At 41.7% G+C, this 24,604-nt stretch overlaps 1 protein-coding gene across 2 annotated transcripts in view; it reads left to right on the forward strand.

The window, feature by feature from the left end:
* chst11 (carbohydrate (chondroitin 4) sulfotransferase 11) overlaps positions 1-24,604 on the forward strand; it is a 171,917-nt gene that overhangs the window by 130,415 nt on the left and 16,898 nt on the right. The gene's annotated exons all lie outside the window — the stretch shown is intronic.

Raw genomic sequence — 24,604 nt, forward strand, 5'->3', positions numbered from 1 at the left:
TATCACAGCTCTGATCCTCAAAGCCCACAGAGGCGCTGACTCCATCTGGCTTTGGTTTAGCAGTGTTTTCTCGAAACCCAACTCTTTTAGCTTCTCTCCTTTTGAATGCGAATTGTTTGCCCCATCTTTCCTATCTTTGACATGTGTGTCAAAGCCTGAATGTCAGCCTTGAAGTGACAGGACCAACCAGACTGCTCCCTTTAATCTAGGGGGGACAGAATTAGCATAATGGGCGCCCATGTTCCTCCAGGTAGTCTGGAAACATTTCAGTCTGGAGGCAACAGAGCTGTCTCCAGAGTTTGGGGAATGAGATGAGACAAGAAGGCACAAAAATAGGGACAAAGGTTTGGCTTAAGTCTTCCCTTGCTCAAGGACAGAGAGGAAGGAACCAAAATATTGTTTTTATCTGCAGGTCGTATTTGTCACTTGCCTCCATGAGTAGCAGGACTATTATTTCCCTGTCAGTGTCCATTGCAGCTGTTGAAGCGTCTTTTTATTTCACAACTTTAATATAAAGTGCTTCACAAGATGAGAAGATGACACCTGCCATAACGACATGATTGCAAGCATGAAATTAAATCACATTACAGGCAGCAGTTTTAATGGATTTTCTGCTTTATAAGGTCGTTTATAGTGGGGGCTGTGCGGTGGCAGAATGGGTTGAAGACGTGATGAAGATGCAGGACAGCCAATGTTAATTTTTATTATTAAATATGAGTAGGCTAAGATGATAAAGAAAACTGGCAACTGTATGCCCCATGAGGTAAATGATTACCAGACAGTGAATAAACACTGCTGGGTCTAGAAGAAGGGCTGTGGCACCATTTGGCAAGGTGACCCAATGACTTTGACCTCTGTTATTTTAAACTTTATACAACATGAATATTAAAAGTGTCCAGTATGTTAACTTAAAGCATTTTTAATTTGAGTTTTTTTTTTTGCTTAAACAGGGCTAATAGAGAGTCTGGCTGGGAAAATACAGTATCAGGTCACAAGAGGCCCAATGACCTTGTTTCTGTACCTCCAAAATATATTCAGTTTATCCCAGAGTCAGGGTGGATATTTGTGCAACAGTTGAAAAGAAACCCTCAAAGTGTTCTTTAGATACCATGTTCAAGGCCGCCCATAAGGGGGGTAAAGGGGAGAGCTTACCGGGGCCTAGCCAAACATGGGGCCCATGGGGGTCAGGAAATCCATGGTCCATTGTAATCTGTGATACAAGTGAATCTGTGATAACCATATTTTAAATTGATCCTCAATAATAACCACTCTTACCAAAACAGCAAAAAATAAATTATATTTGTTGTTTATGCTGTAATACAGTATAGCCTTTTTTAACAGTGTAAATCCTTTTTCTTCATACAAAATGACCTTTTTGGGGTAATGTTAACAATGTGGATGGGCACATTGAACGAAACCATCTGGATGTTAGAGAATAAAGTAGATGGAACTAAATTACTTCAAGGGAAAATAGATTTAAAAATTGTGAAACAAAATGTCACAAATTAGTGCAAAGTAAAAAAGTTGACACAAAAAAGTGTTTAAAGAGAGGCTTTAAAGTGGCAAAAATTGGTTAAAAGTGACAAGCATGAGAAACAGTAGCAAAGACAGGCTAAAAAAGGCTAAAAGTGGTTAAAAGCACAGGCAGAAAAATGGTTAAAAAATGGCAAAAATTGGTTTAAAGAAACAAAAATGGGATAGCAGCAACAACAAAAGGTCTAAGGAAGTCAAGTGGCAAAAATGGCTTAAAGTGGTAATCAAGGGAAAAAAAATCTATGTTTAGAGAAGGGAAAAGGGATTAAAAAGTAGCAAAATCGGCTAAAAATGGCCAAATTTGGCTGAAATTACAATTACAATCTAATTGGCAGGCCTGATCACGTTCATAGGCATGAGCACATTGAAGGACCCTTTACCTTAACCTTTGACCCTCACATTTTTAGTCAATAATCCTTGAAGCAGAGTGGATGTTTGTGCAAAGTTTTAAAAAAGTCTCTCAATGCATTCTTGTGGTAACATGTTTACTAGCAAGGGATGACCCTGAGGTCCAGTGACTTGAAGTAAATCACTCCAAGCATTGATTAGGCGCTGTGCTCATGAGAAAGAAATTAACCCGAAGCTCTTTGACATTAAACTTTTTTCCAAAATCCTATCAGTTCATCATCAAGTCAGATCTGATGCTTTTGTTAAGCCTGAAGAGTTCTTCAGATATAACCTTCACAAAAATGGTTCAGGCAGATGTTTGTTGGGATGAACGGATGGACTGATCATCAAAAACATTATGCCTCCCTCTTGGCTCTTGCTGGCATGATGTTATTAACATTCTGATAACATTTTATAACCAAATGTGGGGGGAAATCAGTCCTACTTGAATAATTTCTTGGAATTCTATTGTCTTTATAAATTTTCTTCATGGTTTTCCACAATTTACCACAAGTATTTTATGCTCATCGCTGCTGTCCACTTACCAAAGCATATGATACATTTCAGGATGATTTCCAACTGTGCAGGCAGCCGTTAATTTTGAGGCTAAAAAGAGGCTTTTTGGCAGCCAAATCAGTGCACATGTGGCTGCCAAAAAGTATTGCATTCATAAGCTGAATTGTAGGGGAAATTAAATTTGGAAGACAAAGAGCAAATGTTGAATAAAGGATAACGCTTACTCAGGCTGTGTAAACCCTAGAGCTCTTTTGTGTGGACTTTCTTTGATATAACAGTTTTCTTTCTGAAAGAATTAGGTAATTTGTTAAAATATCATTTTCAAGGCTCTGATTAAGAAGGTGATTACTGATGCAATTTGAATCCAGAGGTCTAATCTATCGCATCAGTGATCAGAATATCAATCAGGCTAAAGAGATTTCATTGTAATTTGGGGGGATTCAACAGTCTCTACCCTAGTGTGTATGGAATAAACAGGGTTGTTTATAAGTTTTAGGCATGTGGGCACTAAGAATTCATCATAGGGCCTGATGCCCCACAACCTGGAATTGGAGGTGGCTGGAGGGAGCAGCCAATTTCAAGTTGGACAGCATCTCTTTCATAGTAGAAAGACACCTGTGTCTGTACCAAACACAGAAGCATGGTGTCAGCATCATGCTGTGGGGATGCTTCTCGGCAGCCGGCCTTGGAAAGGTTGTAAAGTTTAGGAGATTCCTGGATGACAATATAAAACAATCTGCAAGATTGTCAAAAAGCAAAATTGTATTTACCATGATTGATTTATAGAATCAATGAAGGGTAAAACATCCACAGGGGTGAATGCTTTTATAGGTATAGTACCTTAATGAAAAATCTTACTGTAGATGGACATAGCAGATTCTATAATCCCCACAACAGTGCTCTTGCAGCACTCAAAAGCTCTCCTTTGCTGTTTTGCATTCAGGTTTTACAACATCATTACAACCAAAGATCCACTAAAAGCTCTGACTTGGAGCTTTGGAGCTGTGAGCCAGCCACTGTCTTAATAAACGGCTTGAAAAATGATCCTCTTTGGTGTTCTTCTAAGTGTCCTTGAGCGCATCAATGCAGAGAGTTTTCACAACACCCCCTGCTCGCAATGATAATGTAATTCTAGAAAAAGAAAAGCAACTTAATATTCACTGTGATGGATTACCAATCTGAAGCAAATGAACTGAGACCAATGAAAGCCTCGGCGGTAGGAAATCAATTCGGCAACTTCATGCTCCAAAAAAAAGAGGATTGGCGAGAATAAACAATATGTTGTGTGTGGTGGGCCTGGGCAGTAAATCTAGTTTTAAAGGTATATTTACAGAGCTGATGAGGTAAGAAAAAACTGATTATTTGTCCATCCTTATGCTCAGTAAAAAGATTGTTTACAATAAGAACCACCTACAGTAATATGCTTTTTGAATGCAAAATAATGTATTGGAAATGTTAAGTCTAAATGTGGAATCAACCTTCATTTAATTAATTTTGGAGCATTTTTGTCATTGTGAATAATCAAATGTTGCATGTTTGATACCATGGCAGCAAAAATAGAAGTCCTAGATGCCCCTTATCGGGCAATTTATTCTCTCAAATGATCAAAAACTGCAGGTAAACTCCTGCACACTCTCTAAATTGCACAAATATGTTGGCAAATTTTGAAAAAGTAATTTGACTTGCAAGTGTTCCACCAATATTACCCAAATTACCCCAGTATTAATTTGTTTTTCCAAAGGGCACTTCTCACCAGTTTCAACCACTGTCCCCATGTTGCCAACATATTTGTGCAATTTAAATAGTGCTCTGTCTCTTTACTTAAAAAAATAATTCATACCACTGATCAATAAAATAATGGAGATTTCATCATTTTGAAGCACATTGTATTTAAAAATGTGGGAATTTCAGACAACATAAATTTACAGAAATGTTGCCAATGTTTTTGTACAATTTAGACAGTGTGTAGTGGGAATAAAGCATTGTTTTCTAAAGTTGGAATATCCCGTTATTTATTTTAAAAGGCTCAGATTAATTTTAACACTGCTAAAGTTATATTTCCCATTACTTTCACTGGCATCTGGTTGTAATGTAGCACTACCACCAGAGGGTGGCGATAGAACATGTAAATGCAGTTTGGTAGCTGCCATTAAACAACAGATGAAGAAGAAAGCATTAGGATATGCTAGGGAACTAAATTTGCGTCCCTTTTACAGATTTTTTTCAAGCGAGAGATCAGTTAAGTCAGGGGTGTCCAAACTATGGCCAGGGAGCCAAATGTGGCCCTCGGCCCATTCTTGATTGGCCCCCCAAAAATTCTTTAAATTGGATAAAATATATAATAGAGCATGAAGCTTGTGCTACACTGTATTATTCTTAGTTTCAGCACAAGGTAATGCTACCATACTTATACTGTAGACAAACATTTTGACAAGGATTTATAGCTGTTTTTCAGGACTAAATTGAGACGTCACTATAAATAGTAAAAATATTGGCAATCAAAATAATAAAGATATCTTGATTTATAATGCCCTAATTGATTACAGCAGCAAATAGCAGCACCAGTGATGTTCCAGGGGCGGGGCCAGTGGTAGCCAGAGCTGACTAGGGCCCCCTGAAATCTCACTGGTCTCCCCAAAATCCTTAAAATGATTGGCCATTTGCCTTGTCAGCCATCAACTAGCCATTTAAGCATACCAGATTACTGAGCATCTCTTAACCAACATTAAATTAGTTTTACTAACTTTGATATCGAGGTGAGATATATAGAAGTGGCCCCACCCTCCATATATCTTTCTGTATGTGGCCCCCAGTGGAAAAAGTTTGGACACCCCTGAGTTAAGTGGTCTGTTTTACATGGCACTGTCAAGTTAACATTGTTTAAGTTAGCTTGTTAGCCCATAAATTTCTATTTCCATTATGTGTTAGCATAGAGCTAACAAACAAAGACATACATGCTACTCCATCCCTTGTGGCAAGTATGTGCTGAGAGAAATTTTTAACCATATACATTACCGCTAAAACTAGGAATGCACTGATTTAACTTCTTCAGACCAAATCCACGTACTTAAATAGAGGGTATACTGAGAACAAAAGTGAAAACTTATTACAGTACAAGTACTTACATACTTGGTTTGGATGCATTATAGCTAACTCAATGAAACTAAAGACACCACAGGTGCGTCTCACAGCTGAAACAGTTCATTTTGTTTCAAGGGGTGAAACCTCCATATATTCTAGATAAATCTCATAAAAAGTGCAATATTTAATGGCTGTTTTTGTTTATATGTTGATGATAATGGCTTACAGCTCACATAAATCAAAAACCCGCTATCCCAAAATATTAGAATATCACAAAACACCAAACAGAAATGTTGACCTTCTGGAAGATTTTGCTTATTTATGCATTCAGCATTTGGTTGGAGTACCTTTTGCATAAATTACTGCATTTATGCAATCTGGCATTGCGGCGATCAGTCCGTGGCACTGCTGGGGTGTTATGTTGCTATGATTGCAGCCTACAGCTTGTCTGTATTGTTGAGTCTGGCATCTCTCTTCTTCGTTCACTATGGGGCTCAGGTCAGTCAAGTTGGCTGGCCTAACAAGCTCTGTAATATCATGGTCAGCAAACCTGTTTCTGGTAGTTTTGGCTTCACTGTGGGCAGGTGCCAAGTCCTGCTGGAAAAGGAAAATCAGTATCTGCATGAGGCTTCTCAGCAGATGGTAGCATGATGGGCTCTAAAATCTGCTAGATGGCTAACAGCGTTGACTCTGGACTTGGATTCTGTCCCTCTTTGATCTTCACATGGACTCTTTGACCTTGATTGCCAAATGAAATTGAAGATTAGCTTCATCTGACAACAGGTGTGAAACTGATAATGTTGTCTGTGGTTCAGAAGTGGCTCAAAGCTATGAAAAGGACACCTGTTGCCCATTTCCTGGACCCGTCTTTGTGGTGGCTCTTGATCCACTGACTCTAGCATCCCAAGCCCCACAAATTACATGAGTAGTATGGATAACTCTTGGATGGATGGATGGATGGATGGATGGATTGTTTAAGCCTTTATTTGTGCCAACACTTTATTCTGTTGTTATCACTGCCCTGTAGAATATAGGCGTATTTATTCTCTCTTGTTGAATCACTGCCTCTTATCATCAGTGAGTTATGCTGTAATGCTAATGTAGGGGAATGAGGCTTTGCCATTTAGCTACACAACATCAGTATGTGATTTTTGCTCTAGCCCTGGTATGTGGACTAAACGTTATTTTGTGCAGAGAAAGCTTGTGTACATGTTTTGCAGCAGACTTCTCCTGGTTTGAATGTTTTCTTTGGTCTATCAGCTGCAGCAGAATGCAGCAGAGACGGGAGGACACAGCTGGAGGCGATGCTATCACAGTGACGGATTGGCTACTTTCTGCTCCTCTTCTGTTCTCTCGTCACTGTCCTCCTCGCTCTCTATCACCGCCTGTCTGCTTGTCTCCTCTCCTCTGCAGCTAAACCTTCACCCGTCTCTGTCCTCACACCTCTAGCTCTCTCTCCTCTCCTGCCTTTTTCCTCCATTTATCACCTCACACCTTTACACCGTGGAGCTTTAAGTGGTTTTCTGTCCGGCTAAGATTAGCTCAGGTGCACGTGGGCTCTCCGTAGGTTAATTTTCCATGGAGGGTTTTTCCACACGTTCTCACTCATGTGAAGCACCATTGATATATTTCTGTGTGCACAGCGGGCTGTTTCTGCTGCTAGAGTAAACTGTAGCAGGGTGCTCGGGGTCAGTGGTCAAGTGAGAGCTGATGCTGTCTGTGTGTAGCTCTGTCCCTGTCAGCACAGTTTGAATTGTAGACCTTCACAGTGAGGACATTTTTGGCATTCTTTGACCAGGACATCCTTTACTTTCATCCCTAACCTGGGTAAGGTTTACTGCTAAAGTTCTATGGGTATGCACAATTTTAAGCATGTTTTTGCAACTATTGTACAGTCACTCTGGTCCAAATCATTAAACCAGTCATCATTTTGTTGCATAAGTCTGGTCTGTGTTCAAACTGGGACATTTATATTTACCAAGAGTTTAATGCATGAGGAAAATTCTCTATAATTGTTTGGAATTTCTTGCAGGAAAATCCAAGAAAGAAACAAAGACTAGTTGACTTGAGCCTGGTTATGTCTGCTCCAAAGTTTTCAAATTTTCTGATTTCTAAATGGATAGAAAACTACACTTATTTCTGTCTGCTCTGCCCATCTGTTCTTATAGAGTTTGCATATGTAATTGTAGGCTGATGATACAAACACTGCTCATCACCACAAACACACCATCCCCACAGTGAAGCATGGTAGTGGCAGCATCATGCTTTGGGGATGCTTCTCAGCAGACAGCCTTGGAAGGCTTGTAAAGGTGGAGGGTAAAATGAATGTCTATTTAAAATCAGGTCCACATAATCGTCAAGAGACCTGGTTTGTGGCCACATATCAATGTCCATGGTCAAGGGAGCAGTATGGATCTCTGTTGAGTCCAAATATACCCGATTTAAGCCGTAAGAGGTCCATTTTTCTCCCCACTTCTCATAGAGTTGACGGACATGTCTTATCACTCTGCCAGGCTGAACAGTCAGATATGAGTGCAAACCCTCTATTGTGTTTGTAGCTCCACCTTTCAGGGATGGATAGGTAAGCTTGGCATCCCTATGAAGGGTGCCAAAAAAAGTGGGACAGTATGGGTCTGTTTTTTGGGACCCTTTCTAACTTTTGATAATGGAAACACAAAAAATGCATGCCATGCCATACCAAACTGAACCGGACAGCTCAGTGGAAACAATCCATCTGTGACCTTAAGCCCAAGCGCACTTGGGTTATGCAGTAGGACAATGATCTGAAACACACCAGCAAGTTCACCTCTTAATGGCTTAAAAAAATGCAGTTTTTTAATTGGCCTCATTGAAGTCCGGACATGAATCCCCTGACCTTAAACAGGCCGTTCATGCTGGAAAACCTTCCCATGTGGCTGAATTAGGGTGGAAATACCTGTTAATAGGTTTAGGTAACAGTTACTTTGCCACATAGGGCCATGGTAGGTTTGGATGGCTTTTTCCATTCATCATTTGAAAACTGCATTTTGTATTTACTCAGGTTATCTTTGTCCAACATCAAAATTCTATGGGATGTTGCAGAGTTGGATGTGCAGTTTTTCTATTATCACCATGGCTGTGTTTGTTGTGCTTCCTCCTTCACTCAGCTTGCTTCCTGATTTGTAAAGCTCGCTTTTTTCCCCCAAGCAGATCAGGGAGGTTGAAATCACTGTTAACACACCTTACACCATGGAAAATTTGAGAAAGATAATCTTTAATAAGATTGGAGATAATTGGGCATTTGCTGACTTTGGTTGGAAAGGGGGAATCAGGCCCAAGAGTTGGAAATTCAGCCACTCCCCTTCTCTTTCTGTGGGTTCTTTCCCTCCAGTTGTGCAGGTTTTATTAAAGTAACACATGTTCTGTGGTGGTCTTAATATAAACCTCAAACTCTACAAATCAGGAGAAAAAAATCTTCCATCAAGTGTTGAATTGAAATCTTTCAGCCGCTGTGTCCCTGAAGGTAACTTCCAGAGATCGTGCTCCGTGCTATTTTTACCCTGCCGTGTGTTTGCACATTACATTAACTGAGCTCTGTGTCCTTGGGGCGGGCGCATTGGCTTTATTAATCAGATTTCTACAATCAGAATGAGTTGATTAGCCAAAGGTAATAAAAAACCTCCAGAGGGAATGATTCTCTGTGGCCACACACAGGCTCAGATATGATTTAAGTGCAGAGCAGGGAGTTGGTTTTCTTACAGTAATAATCTTTTCTCCACATGGAAACGCAGCCTCTTCCTCTCAGTAATCACAGGCCGCCTCTCACAGCCATGCACACGCCGTTATTACCGAGCCTCAGCTCTTGGTTAAACACTGATTCAGAGTTCAGAGCTGCAGCTGCTGATGCACACCAATCATTTGTGCAAAATGGTGAAACAGGAGAGAATGAGTCACCACTTATGAGCACTAATGGAGTCTCATTGTGACGGGAGGGTATGTTCAAAGTTTGTGTCTTTATTATGTTTCTGTTGTGTTTTAGAGCTTCAAATGACATCACAAGGATGGGAACTTCAGAAAATTCTTCAAAATAAAAGGATGAAGGTTTAAGAATCAGTTCCTTGAGGAAAATGAGACCGTGTGATCAGTCTGCCTTCAAAGAGCGGAAATTTCCATCACAAATGTCCCTTTATGCTGTCCTCATCTCCACGGAGAGTCCTTCAGGAGGCATCCATTGTCTGTTCTTGGTGCTCCTTCATCCATGATGTCATACTCTCAACCATTTAACAGAGCTCATGATCATGAGGACAGAGAGGTAGATTGATTAATGTATCAAGAGACTCAGATGTTTAGTTTTATAGTGAAAACTAAAGCAAATTTTCCCCTTCTTTTGTCCTCAGTTTAAATATGTATACATATTTTTTGCCTTGACACTGGCAACAGCAAGGGCCAGTAGAATGATGCTGTGTGATTGTCTTTCTGGGACAGAGTGCCAGATGAGGATGATAAAGGGGAAGACAGCTGAGACAAAGAGGGAGATGAGGATGATGGAGAAGGAGAAAGAAGGGACAGAGAGCAAGATGAGGATGATGGAGGAGGAGAAAGCAGGAAAAGAGAGCAAGATGAGGATGATGGAGGAGGAGAAAGAAAGGAAAGAGAGCAAGATTAGGATGATGGAGAAGGAGAAAGAAGGGACAGAGAGCAAGATGAGGATGATGGAGGAGGAGAAAGCAGGGACGGAGTGCAAGATTAGGATGATGGAGGAGGAGAAAGCAGGGACCGAGCAAGATGAGGATGATATAGGAGGAGAAGGCAGGGACGGAGCAAGATGAGGATGATGGAGGAGGAGAAAGCAGGGACAGAGAGCAAGATGAGGATGATGGAGGAGGAGAAAGCAGGAAAAGTGAGCAAGATGAGGTTGATGGAGAGGAAGAGAGCAAGGACAGAGAGCAAGATCATGAAGATGGAGGGGAAGAAAGCTGAGACAAAGAGGGAGATAAGGATGATGGAGGAAAAGAAAGCAGGGCCAGAGAGCAAGAGGAGTCTAATAAACACGAAAACTAATGTGAAGGAAATAATACAAGCAAGTTTAAAAATATAACTTATAGGAAACTGTTGTTGAATTGAAATGAAAATGCAGAGATATGATTAAAACAGGAGACATTTTTTGCTTGGCTGGCTGGCTGAAGGGGGCCCTGTGTAATTTCTTCCTGGGGGCCCAAAATCCCTAGCTACACCCCTGTTTACAGGCAAAGGATTTCATGAGGACCAGTGACATTGTCCTTTGACCTATGTCCTTGAAAATCACACCACTGTGTCCTTCGTTTGAGTTGAATATTTGTGCCAAGTTTGATGAAAATCTGTCCAAGTATTCTTCAGATATTGCATTCAAAAGTTTGGCTCAGACAAATGGACAGCCAACCTGAAAACTAACTGCCTCTGGCCACAGTGGACACCCTGAATATTCATCTTGTTGTATAAAGTTTCTGATAAGTGATTGCATTCAGTGAAGGATGAAAAGTGTCTGCATGAGTCTGTGCCACCAGATAATACCTGTCTGGTTTGTTTCACCAGCTGCAGACATCCCGCTAACCTCGACAGCCTCTCGTTTTGTTGCAGTGTGTGTTTGTGTGCGTGTGTTTTCTCACGCCTCTCCTCCCGCCCTCTTTGGGATTGGCACCCAGGGCCAGATTATGCAGGAACACAGCGGCAGACACTGGCACGGACTTGAAAGACACAACGCACCTTTCACCCACAGCAAAGACGCCGGAGCAGCTGTCTGAGTGTCTCTCTGCTGTAACACCATCAGAGCGCTGTGGGGACGGCATGTGGGAAGCTGGATAAGTCATTCTGGGTTTAAAGACAAAGGGATTTAGAGGAGGAGGCTTTACTCTTTTTGTCTCCGTCCATCTCTGGAGGCTGTGCTGAAGAGAGGAGGTGAAAGGAAATAGACGGAGGGATTTAGAGGAGATGAACGCTCTGTTTTTTTGCACTCTCTGGAAGATAAAGTGATAGAAAAGTGGTGACAGGAACAGAGAACATGCAGAACTTAGATTTTCAAGGTACCTCATGATCAGAAGGGAATTTGTTGATGATCATGACAAGACTGTTTCTTTGAGGTCTTCAAATACTGACACTGTGAGACAGAACAGATCGTACGGGGTTCAGATACATGTTATCTTTGTTCTTAACTCTGAAAGAAGCTTGTTGTTCCCACAAAGCTTAATAAAGAAGTGGATGGTGCCACTTTGAAATCACTTTGTGATTTCTGAATTATTAGCTGACATCTAGGTTTTTGAGTAGAATCCAGAAAGGATGGACATACAGCTAAAATCTTATCATAGTGTTTGTTAACAAGTGACTGCTGTGGTCATAAGAGCGAGCAACCTGACTTTTCTGAGAGATCGAGCACAGTCCAGAATTACTTGGCAAACAGTTACATTCAATGGACCAGCCCCTAATAATAAGACTCATACTATGTTCATAAGGGGTTGGTTCATAAGGGTGTGGGGTTTGCACCCCCACGTCCCAATCTACATTGCACATAAATGCCCACGATTGAAAGATCCACCCAGGGGTAGTACTCCTGACTAAGCATCTTCGGGAATCCAGTAGAGGGTTGCTTGCAGCCTTTGTTGACTTCGGGAAGGCGTTCAACTCACTGAGTAGAGATCCCCTCTGGAGGATTGTAGAGCCCCACGGGATCCCACATTTGCTTAACTAGCTGGTGTGCATCCTGTATTCTGGTTCAGAGAGTGCTGTGAAATATGGTGGCCCCACCTCTAATTTCTTCCTAGTCGATTCTTGAGGCAGGAGTGCGTCTTACCCTTCTTCAGTATGGACCGGATTATGGGATGGGTAACAGGGGAAGCCGAGTGTCTGGCGATGTCCAGAAAACTGATCTGGACTTTCTCTTGATGCTGTGATCCTTAAAGGGACTGTAGATGTTCTTGTGGGGGCTCTTAACTTGCTGAAGCGTTGGGAATGCCGGCAAAGATCCAGGCGTCTGGGGATGCCTTGAATGCTGCCGTTGAATTTGAGTCTGTGGATGGTGAGAGCATGGAAGTTGTAAAACAGTTCACCCACCTTGAAAGCGAAATCCATCTCTGAACTGCAAGGATGAGATCAACCGCAGACTCAGACTTGTGCATGGGGTGATGGGTTTGCTGAGCAAGACAGTGTGGCGTTCCCAGATGAAAGTCAGAGTCTTTCGGTCCTTTGTCCTTCCAGTCTTACTGTACTCTTGTGAGGCCTGGACATTGACTGATGGCTAGAGGTATCCACAAGATGACTTTGTGAAGACTAATGCTGATGTGCTCAGGAGAGTGAGGATGGGAAGGGTCAGCTCCCTGATAGCAGAATAGCAGCTGTGCCATTATGGGCACCTTGCATGCTTTCCCGGGCCTGATTCAGCTCGCCACATACTCGGTGCCCGGGACCCAGTAGCTGGTCCAGACTCCAGGGGTTGACCAGGTGCGTCGTGAAGGTGTCCAATGGGAGGATACCTGGAGAGAAGGGGTATGGGCTTGGCACAGGCCTAGAGAGTGGCCATCAGGAGGAAGGAGCAGTACAGGACCAAATACGAAGTACCTAACTGGCATATGCTCCCATACCTGATCTGAATTAATTCGTTAGTATGCTGGATAAAAAGAAATTTGGCTGGCATGGCTTCAAAGTAGGATGGACCATGTTCCTTCTGACCTTGATGGACCCCTCTATAGGACTGGGCCTCAGAAAACTTTCCCCTTATGAGAAGTTTGGCACTGAATAGGGATGGGTACTGAATTTGATACTTTTGTAGGCACCGACCGAATTCCGTCGGTACTACCGAGTACCGATTCACATAAAATCAAACAGTACCATGTTTCAGTACCTAAACGCATCCTTGTGACTGCAAGAGTGTGGAAGTCAATTTTCCATGCAGGATGCAAACGCAGAATGCAAACGCAGCATTGCATGCACAAGAGTGACGACGTCAGTAGTGGCTAACTACATCAACAAAACAAGCATGGCTGATCGGCTCCCGCTGTTTCCTGCTCGTTCTCCTCCCTCCTTCACTCTCTCTCATACCGAATCCTCACTTTCAACCATGGAAATATAGTAGATAAAGGGATATGTTTGTTTGCTCAGTCACCTCATAGAGACTGAATTAAGGTACTGTGCAGACTGCCTAGTATGACTGCGTCCTAAAAGTTGATCGCCTTCTCTCTAACCTGGCGCAGCTGGCGCCGTATGAAGCGCTCTGACAGGATAGATGGACTCAGAGAGATTTCGATGGAGTGACAGAGCCACAGGCTCATTCTAACTGCTTATTTCATCGCAGAATGAAACAATTTACCACTTTCTGTTAATTTTTTGCAGTAAATACAAATATAACGTAATGGACCCTGTGTGTGGCGTTTATGCTTCTGCGTGGATGATTGTTTGATGAGTGTGGGCAGACTGCTCTTACCAGGGAAAGATGATATCTTAGTCTTGTTGGAAAAAGAACTGCATGAGGAAAGAAGATATGCAGTACATGTAACTAATGGAAGTGGAAGTTGTTTGTTTTCTTTCATTTGTAATAATTTAATTGGTAAAATTTTATACCTTTTATTTATTCATTGAGTTATTTTGACTCCATACTCTATTGTTCATTTGTTTTAAACTTATTCGCCCTCCATGGACCCCAACACACATTTTTCCAAGAGGGGAAATTAGAGGAACAGGAGTTAGTGGGCTGGGTTTTAATTTGTGCAATACATAGAAAAACACTGGGTAGTTATAGTAGTTTAGGTTTTCCATGTTGGAATAATTTTTTAAAACCACTTTTTTTAAACACCAATATTTGATAGTGTTTTGATATTAAAAATTCATAAGTTTTGAGGTTATATAACATTTATAATTGCATATTATTCACACTCAAAAGTACCGAAAATGGGTACCGTTGTGTACCAGTATCGGTTCACAGGTACCGGGAACTGGTACCGGACCGGTTCAAATGTGAAAGGTACCCATCCCTAGCACTGATCACATTAAAAAGGTGGTTATACACACCTATGTGGGTCAAAGTTGTGATGGAATATGTGAAAAAAGCCTCAAACTAATCAGTCTTGAAGTAGAAATAACAGCCAATTCTTCTACCATTATACCTCCCAGACCTGCCTCTGTTGGTTCATTTGTTTTTGTTGTTGTGTTCAATCTCAGCTTCACAAAAACACATTTAATGGAAGTGTCAAAAGGTTAAATGGCTGCTTTTTAATAGAGTCTTGTGGCTTTGAAGAAACAGTCAGAGCGCTCTACTTGATTAAAAATCATCTTCCTCTTTAAAAAAAAAAGAGCTTTCTCAGCTGGATTCCTTCTGTAATGTTTTCAGACACTTACAATAACGATCTGAGCTTGTTAGTGGTAGAACATGTTTTTTGATGAAAATATTTTGATTGAATTCGCCCCGAGGATTATCCTGAAAACACTGAAACTTACAGGAGAATCAGAGTTATTTCACCTAAAAGTCATTTAGACATGAGAAATGTGCAAAAAATAGTTTGAAAACACTGGAATTCCCCTTTAAAGATACCAATTTGTGAATGTTTCAAATTAAAGATTAAAAGCCAGGAGCATTTTTTATCCTTTACCTCCATCTCCCTTTTTTCTCCTCCTGGCTGCTTTGTCCTCCCTCGGGGCTGAAACAGAGAGAAAGAGGTTGAAGTGCTCATGAGAGGAAAAAGAGAAACTTTGATGGCTCAGAGGGAAAGTCAGAGCAGTTTGTCATTATCTTGTCTCTGCTGCTATAATTACACACACTTTTCTCTCTCTGATACTCATACACACCCAGACACTGCCAGCAGCAGTACATGCACGCATGCACGCAAACACAAATTATACGGTCCTCAGATGTCGTTCAGCACAAATACACACATGCCACATATGAACAGATAGTAAACCTATGTTATTAGGCTGTTTGCAGCTGCAGCATGAAACGCTTTATCCTCTGTTCTGTCCTTTGTAGCCCCATGTGAACCTGAAGCAGAGGCGTGTAAATGTATACTAGGGGTTTAATGGTGTGTTCAAAGGCAAGTTGGATCTGCCAGGTTTATGATCTCATGTTACTGATGTCATTTTACTACAGGACAGAAAAGTTTAAGAATGAGCAGGTGTCAGGTGTCCTTCAGATTTATCATGAAGTGGCCGATCAGAGTGATTTCACCTTTGTTTATTCTGTGTTTGGGTTGATGACGTACATATAAGGCTTCATTTATTTGCGGTTGTGCCACCTGACATTGGCTACCAATTTCAAATTAAACAGGGAAATACTTTTATTCTTCATAGGAAAGGGACAATTATTTTTGGATGTCTCAAGTGATTGTAGTATAAAGACACCTGTGCCTGGAAGGTCCAGTCACTGGTTAATCAGTATTTCTGGCTACCATTACACCATAAAGACAAAAGAACGCTCAAAGCAACACAGAGCAGGGGTGTAGCCAGGGATTTTGGGCCCCCAGAAAGAATATTACACAGGCCCCCCTTAACTGGCTAGCCAAGCAACAAGTGTTGCGTCATTTTTACAAATATTTATGCATCTTAATGCATTTTTAACCATGATTTCCTCATTTATGAGCAATATTTACACAATGATTAAACCGAATTTACTTGCATTATTTCGCAGCGCTGGACTGCAAAATTTGGAGATTTCTGAGAGAGGTCAGTCTGTTGACCGATTCTTTTAGTATAAGAAATAAAAACAACACTTTTCATTGCATGCTTCTCAAGGGCCCTTCCTACTGTGGGCTCAGGAAATCAATACCCTTTCCCCCTGTGCTACGCTTATGACTCAGAGAAAAGGTTACTGAAAAGCATAAGTCAGAGAATGGATACAAAAAAAATGTCTAAGGCACTGAACATCCCTCAGAGTAAGGTCAAATCCATCATCAAGAAGTGGAAAGAATGTGGCACTAATTTTGCCTAGGTCAGGCCATCTTCGCAAGCTGGCTGACCGTGTAAGATGGAGACTAGTGAGAGAGGCCACCAAGACACCTATGACTACTCTGAACATGGGAGAGATACAACAACTGTTGCCAAGGTTCTTCTTTGGTCAGAGCTTTATTGGAGCGTGGCAAAGAGAAAGCCACTGTTGAAGAAAATTCTTTAAATCTGGACTAGAGTTCACCACAAGACATATGGGAGACTCTGTGGTAAATTGGAGGACAGTTCTTTGGCCTGATGAGACCAAAATGGTGGGTTTTTTTTGCCATTTTTGCCAACACTTTACATCACCACAAACACACCATCCCCATTGTGAAGCATGGTGGTGGCAGCATCATACTGTGGGGATACTTTTCGGCAGCTGGCCCTGGAAGGCTTGTAAAGGTAGAGGGTAAAATGTATACTGAACTACAGCTTAGGAGAAGATTTATTTTCCAGCAAGACAATGACCTGAAGCATACATCGAAAAATGTTCAAGGATGACAAGGTCCAATCCAATAGAGAGTTTGCCCGTGGACTTGATAAGGCCTTTGCATTCCTGATCCTGTGCAACCTGACAGAGCTTAGCAGTTTTGGAGTAAAATTGCAGTGTCCAGATGTGCAAGCCTGATTGAGGCCTACAGCCAAGGGGGTGACCCAAGACTACATCTATATCTACCAAAGGATGGCTTCACCAGAAGAAGATAAAACTTTTAGACTGGCCCAGTTAGAGTTCAGCCCTGAATCCTGCTGAAAATCTGAGAGTTCACCGGAAGAGGCTGTGCTCAGGAAATGACCTCATAATCTGACCGATTTTGCAAAGAAGAGTGGGGAAATGTTGACAAGTTAAAAGAAGCTATGGTGATTGACTTTTAAAGAAAGAAAGAAAATGAATGCTGTAATGAAATCAGATGAGAGGCTGTTTGTATATTTTTATAGATGCTTTTAAGCTTCATTTTCAATCCCTTTTCCCCAATGAATTGTCTTTGTTATAGGTTACACTACAGGAGGAAAAAAATCTTAATCTCTTGTCCTAATTTTTAACACCACAAAATGTAGCATTTAATATGGATTTGTAGGCTCTTTAGAACCTCTATACACCGAGATATAATTGTGGTAAATTCTGCTGAATATTGTTAGGTTTGTGTCGTAGGGTTGGTGTAGGGGAAAGAATAAACTATTGTGCTGTCATGGATCCTTTTTTTCTAAACTCTCCTGTGGCCTTCGAATATAAAACAGCCCGTATCAGTGGCATCCATCCATGTGGCCTCAAGGACCAAAACAGTCCAGGTTGTCATTGCAGCAGAACATAAAAGCAGCTTTAAAAGTGACAAATCTGGTGGTTTCTTCTTTCATCTTTCTCCAGTGAGACCTCCAGCTTATGAGCAGTGCGGTCATAAATCATTTCTAACCTGATGCTTCCAGTCTTTTCAACAACGACAAAGCGATTCTTTAGAGGCAAAATAGGAAGGATTGTGAGTGGATTTGAGCTTATTCTTATTGATTTTAAATAGTTTTCCTGGAGTTAGTCCCTCCTCCTGAGTCATAACCCTGTCAGAGAGGGAAAACCTCTAAAAACACTCCACTAAAACCTCTGCTTGTGAAATCTTATGGTCCGTTAAATGCTCCTTAAGATGAGCCAAGGCGTCGGTTTCACTGCAGATTTTACCGACAGCCATCAGTGAGGTGTCTGCAGTAATCCAAACTCTGCTGTGAGGAAATATGAAGCTTTAATAAATGATTATATTATCACACTGAGCATTAACCCACTCTGTGAACCCTGCAGCACAGTGCATCATATTTCAAGTGTATTTTTGTGTTTGTTTGGTCTCACTGGTCCCAACAGGGAAGCCCAGTGCTTTTAGCCCCCGGCTCACCAACACTGTGGCCATTCAGTGGCTCCCTGCAGTGGTCTTACATAACACCAGCACAAAAAATCATGAATCAGTAGATTCACAGCTTTAAAGACGGCTTATTTTGCTGTTCTTATGAGAGGTTTGCAGATGTCCTGGTGTGAAAAAGCTAACTTTTGATTTGTAGATGCTGCTTTCAGGCCCAGCAGATATTCTTTAGGAGTTATGTTGACATTAAAAATTGCATTAAGTATGCTGTTTTGTCCTTTCACTGAACACTTCTGGTCATTGTCTTTCTGGAAAATAAAACTAAACTTAAAACAGAACGTAAGGCAATTAATCAATCTTGTTTAAGCCTGTTTATTACCCTTTTAAATGATGGCATATTTGTAAGGATCATGCATTTTGTGGGATGAGCAGCAGAGCTGAGTATGTGGGTTGCGCCGATGAAAAATGTGCCAAATTTTCGCTGCCAATGCTAAACAGCTGATTCTGCCATTGACTTTTGTTTGGTGTTTGGTGGATTGGATGATTGAAGTTTGAAGAAACAAGACATATTGACAATTTAACAATTTATTCATTTAACAGGAGCCTCAGTAGCGTGTGGAAGAACCATACACAGCCACAACAGCCTGGCACTTCCTCCTCATGCTGGTCACCAGCCTGGTCACACACTGCTGTGGGATGGCATCCCATTCTTCAACCAGCATTTGTCTCAAGTCAGCCTACGTGGTTGTGTTGGTCACTCTGGCACGAACAGCACACTCAAGCTGATCCCACAAGTGTTCAATGGGGTTAAGGTCAGGACTGCTGGCAGGCCATTCCATCCTCTCCACTCCCAAATTCTGGAGGTAGTCTCTGATAAACCTCGCTCTGTGGGGGCGAGTGCTGTCATCTTGGATGATAGAGTTCTTGCTGACAGGGTGAGAAAAAAGTATTCTCAGGGTGTTGTCTTCTTGGGACGCCCACTTCGTGGCCTGTCTCTGACATTCCCCATTATATGGAACTTGGCCTTCAGTTTGGAGATGGTACAAGGGTTCACGCCAAACAATGCCGCAACTTGGTTTTGCTGAACACCAGCTTGAAGTTCCCGAACTGACGGGCCCTATCCAGATCAGTCAAACGTGGTGTGCCGATTCTTGAAGCAGACATCTACTAACCACTGTAGCAGGGCCCATTCTAACAGGTGCTGCCAATCAGGCACCTGATTGGCAGCACCAAGAAATATACAGAAAAATATACAGAAATATAGAGAAAAAAATTAAGGTTGAAAATGAAAGCCAACCATATTAATGTGGGCATTTAAACTGATTAATGTGACTTTTAATGGATGATTTCTTCCCTTTCTAAAGATTTTCTGGGGGAATAATGTTTCAAATTAAGACATAAAAGAGCCACAAATCACGGGTTGAGTATCACTGGTCTAGTGCATGACAGACAGAAACTAAAGGAACATATGAAGTGTTGCTTCTTATTTCTTTAGGTTCTTTTTATCCAAACATTTCACATAAACAAGGATATTTCCTCCAGTTGCATGTTTTGCCTCTGAGCTCCTCAGAGCTTCTCAGTAGACGGCTGTGGCTGTGCTCAGGTTTTTCCAGGTAAGAATGTGCAGAGCTGCATGAATATGAAGCAGACCTTTCCAGAAAGAGAGCATGTGTTTGTGTTTTCAGCCGTTTCCCTGCATAAATACAGGTAAAGAAACATTTCCTCTGGCTTTTCTGTGTCGCAGTGACGGCAGATGGTTCACTAAAAGTCCCCGTCTGCTGCTCTGACTTCCCCTAAATGACATTATGGAAAGTTAACGTGCCGCCGGCCTCGCTGGAAAGGATGAACGTCCTCATAAAGTGTCAGCATTGTTCAAGTTTTGCTGAAGAGCCTCGCCTTGTTGCCTTTTAGAGACTCAGGTGAAGCTTTATGCACTTGTTTGGTACAGTCATGGCACACTGGCAGCTTTATTCGTGCAGCTCTATGAATGCCAGCCTGTGAGGGTCAGAGAGACAGAGTGCCTTCAGTGCTCAGCGTGTGCGTTCGAGTGTATGTGTGTGAGAAAGAGAGGTGCTTTGATGAGCTCTATTGATCTTTGTTAAGATGACTTCACAGCGAGCAAGAAGAGAGACGAGCTGCAGACGAGACTCACAGATGGATCGGTTTTTAACAGACTGAGCAGAGGAGAAGAAAAGCAGAAAAAGCATCCAACTAAAGGGGAAGCGTGTCTGCTGCAGCGTTTTACTTTTACCTTATTCACTTTGCACGTCTGAAGCATAAATCCACCAACTTTCCTCGACAGTCATACCCTCTTTCCTAACATCTTCCAGAAGCTGCACCAGAATAACCTTACAGAATATAAACGGGGAATTAATTGGAGAAATATATAGCCAGCATCGACTGCTGCAGGGTTTAAATTGCAGTAGGAAGCAGTTTTTATTTCTTCGAGGGAAACATGTCTCTGGCATCTCCTTTAAACAAACTGCTCTGATGCTCTGCAGAATCCCAGAGCTGCACATCACGATGCATTAGCATCTCATTCTCTCCCAAACCAATTTACAGCAAAACTGTTTCTGAATGTGAGGTAATATACTGTAGAGAGGGAACGGGTCCATCTTAATTTAAACAGATCAACATGGGAAGATCAACCATTTAGATTAGACAAGTTAATATAGTCTGGTCAGTGGTGTAACAAGACTGTGCTGGGGCTGAGTGCAAATGTATTTTATTGTCCTCAAATAGATGTGCATGCTAATTTGCACAAAACAGGCATAGTCATACAACTATTCAGAAATTCAATGCAGAAAAACACCATTAAAATGTCATCAAGCTGCCTCTGATCAGCACCACAGACCCAAGTTGACACAACACATTAAAGCACACTGATCTAGCAGCACATCACAGCACTGAGTGTGTGTGGATAGGCCTCAGTCAGGCTTGCACATCAGGACACAATTTTACTCCATTCTTCTTTGATCAAGCCCTGTCAGGTTGCATGGGGATTGGGCGTTACTAGCCCTTTTCAAGGCCAGCCACAAGTTCTCTATTAGATTAAGGTCTGGGTTCTGACTTGGCCACTCCTGAACATTCACTTTGTTGTGTTGAAACCCTTTTGCTTTATTCTTCAGTTCATTGTCATGCTGGAAAATAAATCTTCTCCCAAGCTGAAGTTCTCCTGCAGACTGAATAAGATCATCCTCCAGGATTTTCCTAACCTGGCACGCCAAATAGATTTGTTTCACACATCCATCTGGAAAACCCACTCATACAGAGCGTTTGGGAAAGGGCAGAGCCTTTGAAAAGAAACTCAGAGGGTGATTGGATGAATGGGCCAATCAGAGCAACAAAACAAGTGACACATGAAAAGAAAACAAATCACTGCTGTTCTTTGTTCTTTTAACAAAGAAATGTCATCAAGTTCTAATAAAACTGGTGCTTTAGCAGCATCCAGCCTAATGTCTTCCGCCATAATTGTACCGGCCTCTTGTTGCTGCTCGCTAACATCACGACCCCGCCGTGCCTGAAAATACTGCCCCTCGACACTGATTGGTCCTGTCACTTTCTAACCGGACCCAAACAGTTCAGACGGAAGCTTTGCAAGATGGATTTGCCAGTGAGAAACACAGAAACAGGCGTATCCATCTGCTTTGCAAGGTTAGGATTTTTCTAGATTTGCCAGATTCATTTTTACCCTCTACCTTTACAAGCCTTCCAGGGTTGTCTGCTGAGAAGCATCCCTACAGCATGATGCTGCCACCACTCTGCTTCACAGTGGGGATGGTGTGTTTGTGGTGAAGTGCAGTGTTTGGTGTCAGCCGAACATAGCGTCTTGTCTGATGGCCCATATTTGGGAATTTGTTTGGTTATTTTGGATGTTCTCAGACATTTTCATGGAAAATTGGGAAATGTGCTTCTAATATTTGGAAGTTTGATTTAAATTTTTTGTGGGGGATTTGCATTGAAGTATTTTGGTACTTTCATGGAAATTTAGAAAACTTATGTGTACATTTTTGGGAATTTTTCAAGAAATCTTATGGAAATTTCAGGGAATTTGTTTGGAAGTTTTGGGGAATTTTCCAGCAATTTCATGGAATTATGGGGAATATGTTTGGACATTTTTGGAAGACTGTTAGGAAAGTTGAAAGTTAGGGTCAATTCACTGGCAAAGTTGGGGGATTTGCTGCAATATTTTCAGGAATTTTCATGGAACCAACTGGCTGACGCAGCAAAATATATGTTCAAAAACCTATCCAGTGCTGTATATTTTAAAGATTGGATAAGATTATTCTCCAGGATTTTCCTAGATTTTGCCACATTCATTTTTCTCTCTACCTTTACAAGTCTTCCAAGGCTGGCTACCAGGAGGCACCCCCACAGCATGATGCTGCCACCACCATGCTTCACAGCTGGGATGGTGTTTACAGTGATGTGCAGTGTCTGCCAAACATTGTGTCTTATCTGATGGTCTCATAAAATACATTTCATAGGATGAGTTACAAGCAAACATGCACACAGCACATGCACTAATGGAGAGATGTTTGAGAGATGGCCTTGTTGCTCTTGCTGAAGCGCTGCCGGGGGTTCAGCCGCTTGCTTAAGGGCACTCCGACAGTACTTGGGAAGTGAACTTGCACTTCTTCAGGTACCAGGCCAGAGTCCAGATATGATCCTCCAAATCCCAGCCCAAATCCTTACAGACTGAGCTACTGCCACCAACCTAAGGAAGGATGCAAAAAAATACTTTCCCCTCTCTGTTTAGCTGCAGAGTCTGTATCAGACACTTTTTGCACTTCTTAAGCCACTGAAAGTGAAGGGAGATTGTTTTTTATTCTTAAACAGTCTTAAAAAATCTTTAAAATGCTGCTGAGAAGCACCCCCACAGCATGATGCTTCACAGTGGGGATGTGTGGCAAACATAGCATGTTGCCTGATGGCCAAAATAAATCATTTTGGTCAAATAAGACCAAAGATCTTTAACAATGAAATCAAGCTGATTCCGTCACTGATGTAGTGTGCTGTCACAACACGCTTTAAGTTATGATTTACATGTTCCTTCTCTAATGTGTTACATGTTTAAAGAGTTATACACAGAAATACAACACATTTTAGACAGCTGAATTTAAGTTCAAGTCTAAGTAAGAAGGATGGAAAGGGTTTATTTGTGTGTGCACAAATTTAATCCCCGCTCATGCATACATCAATCTGACCTTGTTTTTTTGTTAGGAATTACTTCAAATTAGATGCATATCTTGCAGATTTTGAGCCCCTTGATAATGCAGAATTCCCTTTATCCTTTGAGTAACTTTCTTATTTACTTCCATCCTATCCTTAATCTCCCCTACGCCTCTTTCCTCATCCTCCTTTTTTCTTCTTTTGCAACCGTCAGCAGATTTGAAGCAGCTATTCATTCCAGCTGTCACATCTACACGACTCCGCGCTGATTCTCGGATCATTTTTCAAACTCGTAACATCTTTCAGTGACAATAATACAGCCATGGTGAGGAAATGAGGACTTGAAAATGAGTGCTCCACGTTCAAAAAAGGAAAATGTGCAGTGACGAGAAAGCAGCACTGATGTGAATGTACACTGCCACAGAAGATAAAACTGTAAGGGTATTTCTATTAGCATATGCAGCTCTGATAATAACTAATGAGATTAAATATATGCAGAAAGATTGTTTCTTCTTCCCTTTGAATTTGCTTCCACATTTTATGGACAAGTTTGCTAACAGAGGATGGAAATCCTCCCACTCCCTCTCATACACATGATCCTATCAATATGCAGTATTACTGCTAAGGGATTCTGCTGACTGCAGGTTTGAGGCCCTCCTGGGAACTTCACCAATCGGAAGAGATCAAACTAAATCGACCATTTCATGTGGTGCTGCTTACTACTTTTATCGCTGTGGTTTTATACCCCACTCTCCTGGTCCACTGGGGATTAAAGAGGTTATTGTGTAAGAAAATATGCCAGTAATGGTTTCCGCTGCCCCATGGGAACACTCTGACATGGCCAGAGGTCAGCGATCTCCATCACCGCTTCCTCTCAGGCTGTATCGACATCTCACATGCCCCTCCTGCTCTCTTCCTCTCATCCTCACGCCTTCTCATGGAAACTGCACAAGAGACTGAGTGATCTGAGATAAAATGGCAGAAAGTAATCCTGTGGAAAGAAGAGAGATAAGGAGAGGAACACTGAGGCAAAGCTGCAGATGACAAGATTCCCTCCCTTGTCTCTTTTCTCCGATGTTAATTACAGCGTTTGTCCTCCTCTGGGACGCAGCGCAGCACGCTCCCTGCGACATCTGCGTGAATCATGGCTTGATGTC

The sequence above is a fragment of the Cheilinus undulatus genome, linkage group 23 (genome assembly GCF_018320785.1).
Source record: "Cheilinus undulatus linkage group 23, ASM1832078v1, whole genome shotgun sequence".
NCBI classification, from domain to species: Eukaryota; Metazoa; Chordata; class Actinopteri; order Labriformes; family Labridae; genus Cheilinus; species Cheilinus undulatus.